We start from the raw sequence: 13891 nt of genomic DNA on the forward strand, positions 1-13891 counted from the left end.
CTAATGCAGAGAACGTAGAATAGGGTGAGCAGCCGGCATGGGGGTTAAACGGCGAGGGTCGCTTGTTTTCAGCAGCATTGAATATGGGCCAGAGATTGGAGGTAGGAGCAGATAGGGACTGGGAGTGGAGAGTTTGTGGGTTAAAACTGTCACAGCTCAAAGTACATTGCAGAAGCTGTCATTTTGATGGCCTTTTATCTAAAATATAATAAAGTTGGTCTCAAACATCATTTACTGTATCCAAAAAAGTCTGCGTAACTTACACATGAATTGTGCACAAACAATGAAGGGAAGGGAGGACACAAGTAGTACCATTATCTGTGGGAGACAGAAACCGTTTACAATGTATAGAGCCCATCCAAATTGACCAGACCTTATGAAATGAATCCAGGGCACCTCTACTCTTATATGTAAAAACTGATCTCTCACAGTAGTGTGTACTAAAGTCACACAATCATAAAAGTGAAGTGCAAGTAGAGGAACAACCAACCTGTCCATGTCATGCTACTAACACTTTACCAAAGATTTCAGAGAATTTAGATTGAGAGACACTCACTTCTTCCTCCAAATCTAAGCTAAACAAGGGTCTTGTAGGGCTAAAGGCGGACATCTACCCTTATGTTACATATAAATTCCCGAGCAGAAACCAAAAGACAAATAATTATTGTACATTCTCAGATCATATGTAGAAAAGAGCCTGAGGGGTATACACATCTGGGGCAAACTACAAAGGCACAACTGCCCATCTGAAGCAATCAGAGAGGAAACACATAAATTGCAAGACATGTATTTGATCAATTCTGATACATAGGGAACCACCTGCAGTCTTTCACGGAACTTAACACCCCACCTCGTTTGAGAAACCACCAACATCACTTACCCCCTAGAACATACAATGCAATTGTGCTATAAAAGTAAATAGTAATAGATAGATGAATAAAAACTATACATAAAGTTAGGAGATTAGTTTGTGAGAACCCAAAGTATTAATTACAGTCCTAATTTAGAGACATACCTAAATTCAATATTTATGTACATCTCTGATGTTTGCAGATCTGTGCGTGTGCAAGAGCCGCATTGTGCAGATTTGGGTGTGCAATGTGGGATGCAGTGCACCGAAGCCTCAGCATGACTCACATGCTGCTGGTGTCTGGGAGCTTGATCATGGAGTGTTCCAGGAAAAGGGGGTATGTCGGCCCAGTTTTCTGGGCGTGTCAATGCCAATGGTTGCAACTTTTGGCTCTGGCAGCATGATTTCCACAGACTTTCGGAATGACCTGAGAAATACTAGGATGTCCGATGGTCACATGATGGCTATATCTTTGGATGAAGCTTTGAATCAGAAGAGCCAGCTGTGGGCATCTTTTTATTTTAGACACCTCCTGTGGATTTTGCATACTTTAATCTTTGTATTAGGCACACATTTCTTATTTGGGCTAGTATCAATTATAGAAGGGTGAACAGCAGACTGGGATCTCAGGGCATTTTAATAGTTGTTTGGGATAGAGAAGTCAGAATTAAGTTGATCAAAGCATTTAAGACATCTAGCATAACAGATGAAACAAAATGAAGATATACCAAATCTGAGGCATACCATGTAACATTTGACATTCTACCTTATAGAGAAATATGTAATGACCTGCGAGGTGCAGGCTCTTGGGAAATCGGCGCTATGAAGGCCATGGGGAGAACGAGGCCACTAATACCTCCAAACAGTTGGGGAACATCTGCATTTTCCATGATACTCCCAGAAGACGCTGCATCACCACTCCCAAATGCCCGCAGGGTGTCAATCACCCTGGGCGCAGCCTGCAGTCGCACAAACTGCTCATGGATGCGCACAGCGTACAATTGCATGCATGGTCATTTGATCATTGGCAGGGCTGTAAATTCGCAGCCCTTCGGATTAGTGGAATGAAGCCCTTAGACTTCATCACATCCCCAAGTGTTCATGAATGATAAAATTTGTTACCAAATAGTGCAAAAGGTTTTTTATGAAAGCCATCAATTATTATCTACGTTGATGGAAGGTGAACTTTCAGTAGGCATGGGGTTAAATATCTACATTTAGCAAATTCCATTAACTGTCCTACAGCTACTGATGAGATAATATTGCGGCTCAGCAAAATCAAAACTTTGAGACTGGAGATACATCTGAGATAATATTGCGACTCAGCAAAATCAAATCAAACAAATCACCAGGGCCAGATGGGATTCATTCTAGGGTACTAATGAAATTAAGGGAGGAACTAGCGACCCCTCTATATTACAATGTTGATAATTCACTATCATCAGGTGAGGTACCAAATGACTGGAGATTAGCAGAGGTAGTGCCGATATTCAAAAAAGGAAAAAGGGACGACCCAGCAAATTACAGACCTGTGAGCTTAACATCAATAGTGGGTAAAATATTTGAAGGATTTTTAAGGGATGTTATCCAGGAATATTTAGACATTCATAAGTTACTTAGTATTAACCAGCATGAGTTTGTGAAAAATCTTTCATGCCAAACAAATTTACTAGGCTTCTATGAGGATGTTAGCAAAAACCTTGATAATGGAAACGCTGTAGATGTGGTCTTCCTAGATTTTACAAAAGCTTTTGATACAGTGCCACACAAGAGGTTGATAAGTAAAATGGAGGACCTGGAATTAGGGGCAAGAATCTGTAGATGGGTAGGGAACTGGCTGTGTAATAGAGAACAAAGAGTGGTTGTGAACGGTGCCGTATCAAATATGATATCAGTACTAAGTGGAGTGCCACAGGGGTCGGTGCTAGGGCCAATTTTATTTAACATATTTATTAATGATATTGGGCTGGGATTACTCAGCAATGTATCCAACTTTGCTGATGATGCAAAATTGAGTGGAGTTATTAATGCAACAGAGGATGTCTCCGTGCTTCAAAATTATCTTAACTATCTAGATGAGTGGGCAAAAACTGGAAGATGAGGTTCAATGTGGATAAATGCGTGCTAGTTATAACCTAAGCGGGGAGGCATTGGGTAATTCAGTACTTGAAAAGGATCTAGGAGTCCAAATAGATAACAAAATGGGGTGTAGTGCTCAATGTTACATAGCAACAAAAAATGTCAACAGAATTCTAGCATGTATTAAAAGGGGCATGGGAACTAGGGACTCAAAAGTAATTATGCTACTGTACAAATCATTGGTTAGACCTCACCTTGAATATGGAGTACAATTCTAGGCCCCACACTATAAAAAGGACATCATAGAACTAGAAAAAACCCAAAGAAGAGCAACAAAACTAATTAGGGGAATGGAGAATGTAATACCCCTTTCACATCGCACTTTTAAAACGGTATATTGCCGTTTTTTTTCCATTTTAAAATGTTTAAGGCTGCAATGTGAAAGTGCCAGAGTTGATTTACCGGTTAAAGTTAACCGGTATTTCAACACGGTTAAATAGCAGAGTCCTACACATTTTAAAGCCGTTTATTTGGGCAGTTTGAACAGCTCTATTTCAATGGCTTGAAACGTGTCCCTTGGGGGTTAAATGGGTTGAATGTTTGAATGGTATCAAATGATTTTTAAAACTGTTTTCACCTGCAATGTGAAAGGTCTCAAGGCTCAGACCCGTTTTAAAGTCCCATTTAAGAATACCGTGTCATTACCCATTTCTGCAATGTGAAAGCAGTATAAGCTACGAGGAGAGATTGAGCAATTTGGGACTATTTACACTAGAGAAGAGATGTTTAAGGGGGGACATGCTCAACATGTGCAAATATATCAAGGACCAATGTAAGGAACTGTCAAGCACCCCTTTTACTGCAAGAAAGGAATCTAGGACACGCGGGCACGAGTTTAGATTAGAAGAAAGAAGATTTTGTTCCCTTAGGAGGAAAAGTTTCTTTACGGTCAAAGCAGTCAAACTGTGGAACTCTCTTACTGGAGAAGTGGTGTCGGCAGACACAATAAATACGTTTAAAATAAGGTTGGACAAACATTTATTGGTTAAAAACATCCAGGGGTACAAATAAGAAACATAATCGGTCTTTAAAAATATCAGAATATACTATATAACAAGGGATAAGCTATTAAAACCTAGGTTGAACTTGATGGATGCAAGTCTTTATTCAGCCTTATCTACTATGTAACTATGGGGGTTATTCTAGTTCACTCGGAAAGGCACAATCACTCTCTAATGGACAAAACCATGTGCACTGCAGGTGGGGTTGATGTAACATGTGCAGAGAGAGTTATATATGGGTGGGGGGTGTTCTTCAAACTGATATCTTTAGCGCAGTATAAAAGTAAAGCAGCCAGTATTTACCCTGCACAGAAACAATAAAACACCCAAATCTAACTCTCTCTGCACATGTTACATCAGCCCCACCTGCAGTGCACATGGTTTTGTCCATTAGAGTGTGATTGTGCCTATATGTAACTACTGTATAATATTATGTTATGATGTCTTTCATTGTTATAGAAGATAACGTTTGCTGTCTTTCTATTATGTACAATTACATTACAGATTCAACACTTTAAAACATTAAAAGATGCAGCCCATTATAATCTATAACAAAGTGCTGATATGCATTATTTGGTGTGCAATAGAAAACTTATGATGGAAGTTTCAATTAGTGCAGTGTTCAAACTGGGCCGTCTCCAAAACAAGGTCTGCCCCATTTCTCTAATCACAAGAAACCATAGAGACCATGGGAAAGTAAGCCAAACGAGGTGAATATGGCATGAATACTAACCATTATAAACAAGAATCTTGTTGTCTTCAAGTATTACAGACACTGTGTTTGTGAATCAACCAGAATGACCTCCAATATGTGTACCCAGTGTGGTCTTGTGTGATGGGAACCGGTGGGGCTACTGGCATCACAAAGTGGATATACACATACACACTTGCCGATGCTGTGCACGACGAGCAGTGGCAGGGGGATTGTGAGTGAAGTGTGATGTCCCAGAACTGTCTTTTAGGGGCCCTGAGTGACAGAATAGTGTTGCCAAGACCTTAAAAACAGGGATTTTGGGTGGAATTCCATTAACTGTGGAAATTTACCATGGTTTAATTGAAACAGCAGGGCTATTAAATGATCCCCACAGGCTGCAGTTACCAAGAAAATCCACAATAAATTGCCTGTTTTTGGGTGCATTTTGTGTACAAACACCACAACAAATGTGGGCATAGTGTAAGGGACAGAACTACTGTGGTCATTGTTTATTTAAGTGATACTACTACTGTGGGCACTAAGTGTAAGGGGCACTACTACTGTGGGCATTTTGTGTGTATAGTAGGTGGTAGTACTGATACTGTGGGTATTAAGTCTAAGGGGCACAAGTTTTGTGGGGGGGGGGGGTACACACTGCGCTGTCAATCAAGTGAATTGATTGGTATATAAAAAGTGATATTGTCACGCTGAGCACAATGATAAAGGACACACTGTATATAAGGTAAAAGGTTTATAGAAACAAATAATAATATAAACAGTATAGGAAGGTAAAAAACAGAAACTAGAATATAATATACACACAAACATGCAATATATAAAGATCTAACCGGTTAGGAAATGTTAACTCCCTACACCTGCAGCAGTCAATCAAGGTTCATATTACACAAAATAACCATCTTTATTTATCTATACACATATATATTTTTTTAATTAGCGCCGGGGCTCTTGAGAGAGAGGGCTCCTCCCCCTCTCAGGAAAAAAAACCTCCATTAAGTGTAAGGGGCACAAGTATTGTGGCCACTATGTGTGTAAGTGGCACAACTTCTGTGAGCATTAAGTGCAAGGGGTACAACTACTGTGGGCATTATGTTTAAGGGGCACTACTACTGAAGGCATCATGTATAAACTGTGGTCATTGTGTATAAGGGGAACTGCTATGTGCTGTAATGTGAATAAGGGACACTACTATGTGATGCAATGTGAATCAGGGGTAATATGTGTGGTGTAATGTGAATAATATTGTTCTATTGTGTGCCATAATTAAATTGAGGGTAATATTGTGTGGCCCTGCCCCTTCATAGTGAGACCAAACCCCTTTATGAGTCACAATATAAAGCATGGGTTCGCTTACAAAACTTTTTTAGCTCGGCATGGCTGTAGTGATGTGGTCCTTTTGCACATCTTCTCCCCGCTTTATATACAGTATGTCTATATCCATGATTAGGGGTTATTCTGTGGCAGTAAATAAGGAGAAAGGTAGGCTTCTGTGCTAAAAACCCACACATTGTCTATTTTTAGTACTACTATTGTTTACTGCTGAGAGGGGATACCTGACTATACAGTAGTACTGTGACAGTTATTGCTTACTAAGTACAGTATAAAAATTTGAGATGCTTTTACCTTTAATTTACTATTGGTAGTACCTGTTTAACTGGGGATATGCCATCAAATCATGATAAATATACAGTATGTGTGTCTTGCAGGTGGAAATAGGAGAACATTTGTACATTTTACTGTATTACATAGAACCTGCTAAAATATAAGAAAAGAACACCTCACACGAGGGAAGTGGGATTAATGTTTATTTTATGCAACTATGTTAAGTACTAAAACTGTGTTAAATAATTGTTACTGTAGTACATTTACCACATATTTTGATTTAAGAGTTTATATAATTCAGAAAAATCTAGCTTCCGTACCCATAAAACGATATTTAAAAAATGATTATAAGAAGCACAATCATTGAAAATATATTGTTAACTGCTCACTCAATATGGATTAACAATATAGCCTACCAGTTCCGCTTTTACTGGACATGTAACTTGTGTCACGCCTGGCTAGTATGACTGCCCCACTTCCGGAACCAAAGAGGGCACAATACCATGGATTGGATGTAAACAAAGAGACAGCTTGCATTTGTGTTTTTTTACTGGTAGACGACTGTATTTCTCTGTTATCATACCAAGTGGCACCACGTAACACAATCTTCAAGTGCGACCATTGCTTTTATTATAATAACAAATTCCTCTTATTCATATCTAAGGAGTATAAATATACCCCACAGGACAGAAGCAAAGTGCAGCAATTTCATTAATGGCAGGACAGACTTTAAAGATGAGCAGCAACTGGATTCAGGGCCCGATTCAGATCTGCTCGTACAGCTGCGAAACCAGACTGCTGCTGACATCACAAACACTCCCCTAATAGGCTGTGGCATGCCTGCATTTTCCTTATTACTCCCTGCTTTATTTTCGGCACACCCTGTGTTATTCTTGGCACTTCCATGAAACGGCAGGTCCTTACCTCCGCACGCCCACTGCTTGACAATCACCTTGCGTACGGCCAGCAAACAAAAAAAGTTGCAGTACCTGATCACAGCCGGGCGTCATGCACGCGCTTTGCGGCCAGTACGCATGTGCAGTTCATTGATAATCTGCCGCCGTGCGAATTCGCAGCCATGAGATCAGGCCTGAATCAGCCCTCAGTCACAAACAGATATACAAGTGTTGCGTTTCACATGAATTACTGCATACTGTGAAGCGGTTGTTGCATCGCATTATGAGAAAGATGCTTGAAGAGGCTCGCTTTCTCCAGACATCTCACACCACATGGTGTGCTGAGGCTAGGTGCTTGATGACACCTCTGTATGTCTCTATGTGTAGAGTAGAACATCAGCCAAATAGGCTACTCAGGAATTGCTGAAAGAGGAACTCCATTTTGTGATGCAAATATTATTATTTACATTGTTTATTATATTCAACCTATGGAGCCAAGATTGGGTCTGCGATTTGATGGTATTTATATTGTATGCTTTGGAGAAGGGGGTAACTCCCAGGTTGTTCTGGCACAATGCATGCAGGTGGGTGGCACTCCAAAAAAAACGACTCAGTAGCCAATTCTGGTAAACCGACGTTTCAAATGTATTGTGACATTTTTCATCAGGGTGTCACACCCTGATGAAAAATGTCACAATACATTTGAAGCGTCGGTTTACCAGAATTGGCTACTGAGTGAATCCTCACCTCCCAGGAAGGCACCCAACCCTTCTTTATTCAGCGGAATGCCGGCCAAACCAACATTGAATATATATATATACTAGTAAGCCTGCTCGAAGCAAAAGCTAGTCTACCTTCTGTGTTTGTGCATGTGTGAGAAAGATTTCGGAGACTCACGGACACTAGACATATATATAGCTGGTAAATGCTTCTTATTGCTAAGGATTTTGCAGATTTACTGTACACATTTATCTGAAATCAGTAATGAAATATTTAACAGTGTTAATGTACAGGTACAGGCATATACAGTATGGGTATGGTCCGACATGTACTGTATGGATAGAAGCCTCCATATCAGCATACAAACATGTGTAATAATAACCCTTCCAGTGGCAACGCCATGGATGTGGATCAGATCATAATGAAGTTCCACTATTCAAATAAATCTAGACAATCATTTATGGGAAGACTGATTTCCCATTCAGCTCTGCCTGCTTAGTCACAAGGGGGAAAGGATAGGAATGAAGGACGGAGCATAAAAATGCTGAGCAGGGACAGGGCTGTGGGTGAGAGCCCAGATTGTCCTGCAGTCTGGACAACTGCCCAGGCCATACTTGCATTCTTCAACCAAGGAACAACAATGATAAGACCTTGGATGAAGTGAAATACGCATCCCACACACTTTTTTATTTTTTTACATTGGTTTGTGTGTATGTATTAAGCACAATTACTATAATGACTATTGCAAACATCTGTCTGTTTTACATGACCTATATAGCCTTGTATAGTGAACATTTTAATTATGAGCAGTTTTCACCCACTGAAGTTATTGCCTGATTCAGAGTTGCTTGCAAAAGCGAAATCTTTGGTACTTATGTAGTAGCCGGGCACCCACTAAGCACCTTGCTTATTGGGCTATTCTGCGTAAGAAGATCGCATCGCATGACCCGTTTTAGTGCCATACGATGCATGTGATGCGATCTTACTAAGTAATTTATTCACTGCTCTTTTGCCGCGGGCTTATCGCATCACATGCCATTGTACCTCATGCAAAATCGCATGCGATTGCATGCGATTTTTTAGGGTACGATGACATTAACTGTACTACAATTTGTAGACACCCTCCCACTATCCATGCCACCTCAAAGCGTTCCGAACACAGCGAGCCCACACTATCCACGCCACCCCCGAAGTGCGGCGAGCGAAGCGAGCCCCGCAGGGGGCGACGGAAAGCGTCCTCCTGACCTTTTCATACCCCCACTATCCACATCGGCGTGAAGTTGATTGTATATAGTGTGGCGGGCGCAGCGAGCCACCGAGCCGAAGCGTGGCGAGGGTAGCGAGCCCCGTGAGGGGATGCAGATTACTTGCGAGCCCCACGAGGGGACGTGGATTACTCTACATGTTTTCCGCGTCCACTCGCCACGCTTCGTGCTCGGTGGCTCGCTGCGCTCGCCACACTATAGAAAATCAACTCCACGCCGACTTGGATAGTGGGGGTATGAAAAGGTCAGGAGGACGCGTTCGGTCGCCCCTCACGGGGCTTGTTGCACTCACCACGCTTCGGGGTGGCGTGGATAGTGGAGGGGTTTTAGGAACACATTCACACGAGCCATACAATACATCTGACACAGTAATGTGGACATGTGTTAACGTTAAACTGTGAATTTACTTCGTAATGATTCATCAATGAAAGACAATAATTAATTACACATATGAACAATAATAAAGATTATTAACAATGATATGAACAATAATAAAGATAATTAACAATAATAAGGATAATGAAAGATGAAAGAAGGAAAAAAAACAGTCACTGTGAAGGCAGTGAATTAGCCTTTGACAGGAGTATCAGAGCGTGGAGAATTCTGCCAAAGGGATTGGCAGCGCCCAAACTCTTCCTCCACATAAATTCTTAGAGGTATGACTCCAAATGGTGCCTTGAGGTTCCTCTGTTTATTCCTCCATTTGCAGGCCCCCCACAGCCGCTCAATGTTTTGGGTGTGGACCCCTGACTCAGGGTCAACAAAATTGTATCTATGATTGACCTTGAATGTTCATACCCTGCTTGCTGAAGTTGGTCGGTATTATATGCCCTCCAGCAATCCGATTATATCACAGACCTGGGAGCGACATGTGTGTTTATAGCAGCTATCAGGGTAGTGGCGTCTCTCCTTTCCACAGTGGTTAGAAAGCAGGCACCTGTCTCCCTGCAGATTCCGCCAAAAACCCATTGCTGGGACAGCATCCTCCCAACATGGTATTTCCGCTTGACGAAGAGGCTTTCGTCAACCTCCACCACCATGCCAGGGCCTCCAATTTGCCTCTGTGGCTGGGAAAGCAGATCCATTGCACACGCCTCCCTCATAAGACTGCTGTACTGCACAGTTGTTTTTATCGACATGTGCAGCTCCCTCTTGCAGTACAGCACACTGGTCATCTCCTGTGCCCATGAGTATACAAAACGGACCAGGGTCAGGAAGGGTAACCGGCACCCCGGGAACCAGTGGGCCGCTCGAACACTGACCTTCTTCCTACATGATTTTATGTGGCAGCTCCACGTCCCTTCCTTCAGAGACAGTGTACACGCGGGCTGGGCCTTTTACATATGGGAACGCCCAGCGTTTCATGGCGTTCCTATGTGAACGCTGGGCGTTCTCATGCAAATCCCCCACGGGTGTGGAGTGCGGTTAGCTGACATTATAGGATGTCAGCTGCCAAAACACTTCCTGCCGAGCATCCACGCATATGTAAGTGACATGAGAGTCACTTTTATATGCGTGCACCTTCGCTATCATATGATGGTCGCCAACCATCGAATGATGTGTGTGGATCCCTCTATGCTGCAAATGGATGTTCGGAATCGCCCTTCCGAATGGGTGGCGGCCAGGCCATCATTCACAAGGTGGGGTTTGGTGGCCTCGCAAGGTTGTGAATTTGCAGCCTTGCTAATCAACCAGAATAACCCCCTCTGTCCACATGTTACATTTGCCCAACCTGCAGTGCACATGGGTTTTGCCCATTTGAGAAAGATTTTGCCTTTGTGATCAACACTGAATCAGGCCCTTAGTTAATGGGCAAAACTATGTGCACTGCAGGTGGGGCTCTGCACAGTAACAAAATAACTCACCCAACTGTAACTCTCTGGTGGTTATTCTGGTTCATTCGCTCCCTCGTGTTTGCATGGGAGAGCAATGTTTTGTGTCTGAGCATGTGCAGACACAGGGTGCATGTGGCCACGGCGAACAGGGTGTTCGCTGGGCACATGTATCCAAGTGTGCAGGTGGGGGGCGTGGAGAGGCATGGGGCGCGGGAGGGGCGATTTACATATGGGAACGCCCAGGGTTTCATGGCGTTCCCATGAGAACACTAGGCATTCTCATGCAAATGTCCGACCATCGAATGATGTGGGTGGATCCCACTAGGCTAAGAATGGATGTTACTGTGTAACATCCATTTTCAGGCCCTGCAAGGGAATCGTCCTTGGGAATGGGTGGCGGCCAAGCCACCATTAACAAGGCGGGGTTTGGTGGACTCACAAGCCTGCAAATTCGCAGCCTTGCGAATCAACCAGTGTAATCCCACTCTGTCCACATGTTACATCTGCCCCACCTGCAGTGCACAAGGTTTTACCCCTTTTGAGAAAGATTTTGCCTTTGTGATCAACTCTGAATCACGCCCTTAGTTAAAGTATCTCATATAAAAGGAAAAAAACTGCAGGTTTCTCTTTAAATAATGAAGGATACATTTTATTCTTCTTTGTAAAAGCTCTCATCTTGTGGTTATTATATGTATAATTAATTGTATTTTCCATGATATGAATACGTTTGTATATACACAATGGTGGTTCAATAAATAAGGTAACAAGTTGTCCCTAAATCACAATAGACTGTATAAGGGGGAGTGGACAAAGCTAAACAGGGTAGTTGCCATAATGACTCCATTCAGCTAAAATGGTCCTTCAATGGCACGTGAATTGGACCATTTATGGAAGTCACCTCACTCCAAATCCTCGGACAGTTTTTAGTCCCAGAAATACCTGGCATTACAAACATTAAAACTGGGGTAACTAGATTCAGAACAGAGGGTGGACTAGGCCAATGGAAACATGGGGCATGTGTCCAATGAGCAGAACTACATTAAAGTGACAAGGGGCTACCATTATTGTTTGCAAGTCCAGCAAGTGCCAGCTGCAGTAGAAGACCATGTAATGGAGCAGTTCTCAGTCACTAATAGACTCTACTCCTGTATCTGGGGGCAAGGACCAGACAACACAGCCACTGATGAAAATGGCACAGTGCGAGACAAATATCAGGAAGGACTTCTCCTGACCACTGCATCCACTGGCTGGAACATCATTTATTATTCCTAACAAGTGATAACAAAAATAACACTCATTTAAGTCTGCCCCTAAATTACAATCACGGCCATCCACAGCGCACATGCTACGGTTTTTGCACTAAATAGTTTCTATATTCTGTGACATCATCATGAAATTGCCTACATCCCGCATGCATCTGTAAATGTTAAAATGCTGACAGCAGTTACATTAAACATGATTATATACCACTTTGTATGACCTTGACTAAACTGTATTAAATTTGAATTATAATATAAACTCAAATTTACTATGTTTTGCAGGCTTCATCCCTGTATATTAATTTAAGGAAACCAATTCGCTTGAAAGTGGTAAATATCCTATACACAGTATCTATATGCCTCCCAACTGTTCTGATTTTAGCAAGACGGTCAATCACTTTGCGTTCTGTCTTTCTCTCTCTGCCGCCGGTGATCGGGGGATTCAGGGACAGTCTTGTCACTACCTTCTGCAGAGCAGTGCTGAATTGGTGCCAATCACTGGAGGAGGAGCCTTAGGGCAGCACATCAGCTTCCGCATGAGAAATAGAGTCATGAAACATCACCCACTGGGAGCAGGGTCAAGTGGACATATAAATAACAAGATGGACAATGTAAATAACTAGATGGATAAGCAACCAGTGTGTCTCTAAGCAATATATGGAGTTATAGTCTGAAGATTGTTCAAGAATAAGATAGCAACAATCTGAGAACTTTATCCCCTTTGATGTGAGTACATATACAGTATATTTTTTCCCCAGGAGACTTTGTACGAGATGCAGTAAGGTAGTCAGAACAAGGACAGTGGAAGTGTTAGGGTTAGACTGGGGGAGGTTTGAGGTATGGTTAGCATTAGGAGTAGTATTACAATGCTTACAAAGAACCTATGAGGTTTTGACCATTGGGATGCCAATGTCGGCATTTTGGTTGTCTAGATATTTTATGGTCCAGATGTAGCCACGCTCATCTTTGCCACCAGCCATCTTAAATGCGGCAAATATGGCACAGTGAGTGTGTCTGTTACTATAGTGTATGCACACACTATAGGAATGACTAGGCATGTACTTAATCACATCTCAGTGATTGCACTCTGGACTTGGCATAGCACATATGCCCATACGGCCGTGTTGCATATAAGATGAGCATGTCTATATTTGAATTTGCTCCAGCAATAATTCACCTTTCTTGAACTGCATAAAGCAGGACTCTATGGGGTACAGTATATTCAATTAGTCAAAACTGCAGTTTTGTTGGAAAGACTTCAGTTTCAGACTGATTTAAGTCAGAAGGGGTTCCGACCTATTCAATAAGGGCTGTTTTTTCCTGACAGATCGGAATGCTCTGACCTGTCGGAAACCGCATGGATTGGTGGAATAGCCATGAATTCACGTGCTTTTGTAGGAAACGCCGCCAAATCTGACAGGTTTTTGCCCTGTTTCAGACAATCTCAATCCAACATGAAAAGAAGTCAGATTGAGGAGATGAGGCAGGGAGGTTGGTGCAGCAGCCATCCTTCCCATCCACCAGCCTTCTGTCGCTCACCCGGTCCCAAACCGGGTTGGGTGAGCAGCGGCAGCTCACCTGTTGCCCTTGTTTGCCGTCCTGCCTCCTCCCG

The 13891-nt window shown here is 42.4% G+C and overlaps 1 protein-coding gene across 8 annotated transcripts in view; it reads right to left on the reverse strand.

The window, feature by feature from the left end:
• SCN8A (sodium voltage-gated channel alpha subunit 8) overlaps positions 1–13891 on the reverse strand; it is a 192284-nt gene that overhangs the window by 152492 nt on the left and 25901 nt on the right. The gene's annotated exons all lie outside the window — the stretch shown is intronic.

This window comes from Crinia signifera, chromosome 2 (assembly GCF_055691185.1).
Source record: "Crinia signifera chromosome 2, ASM5569118v1, whole genome shotgun sequence".
Taxonomy (NCBI): Eukaryota; Metazoa; Chordata; class Amphibia; order Anura; family Myobatrachidae; genus Crinia; species Crinia signifera.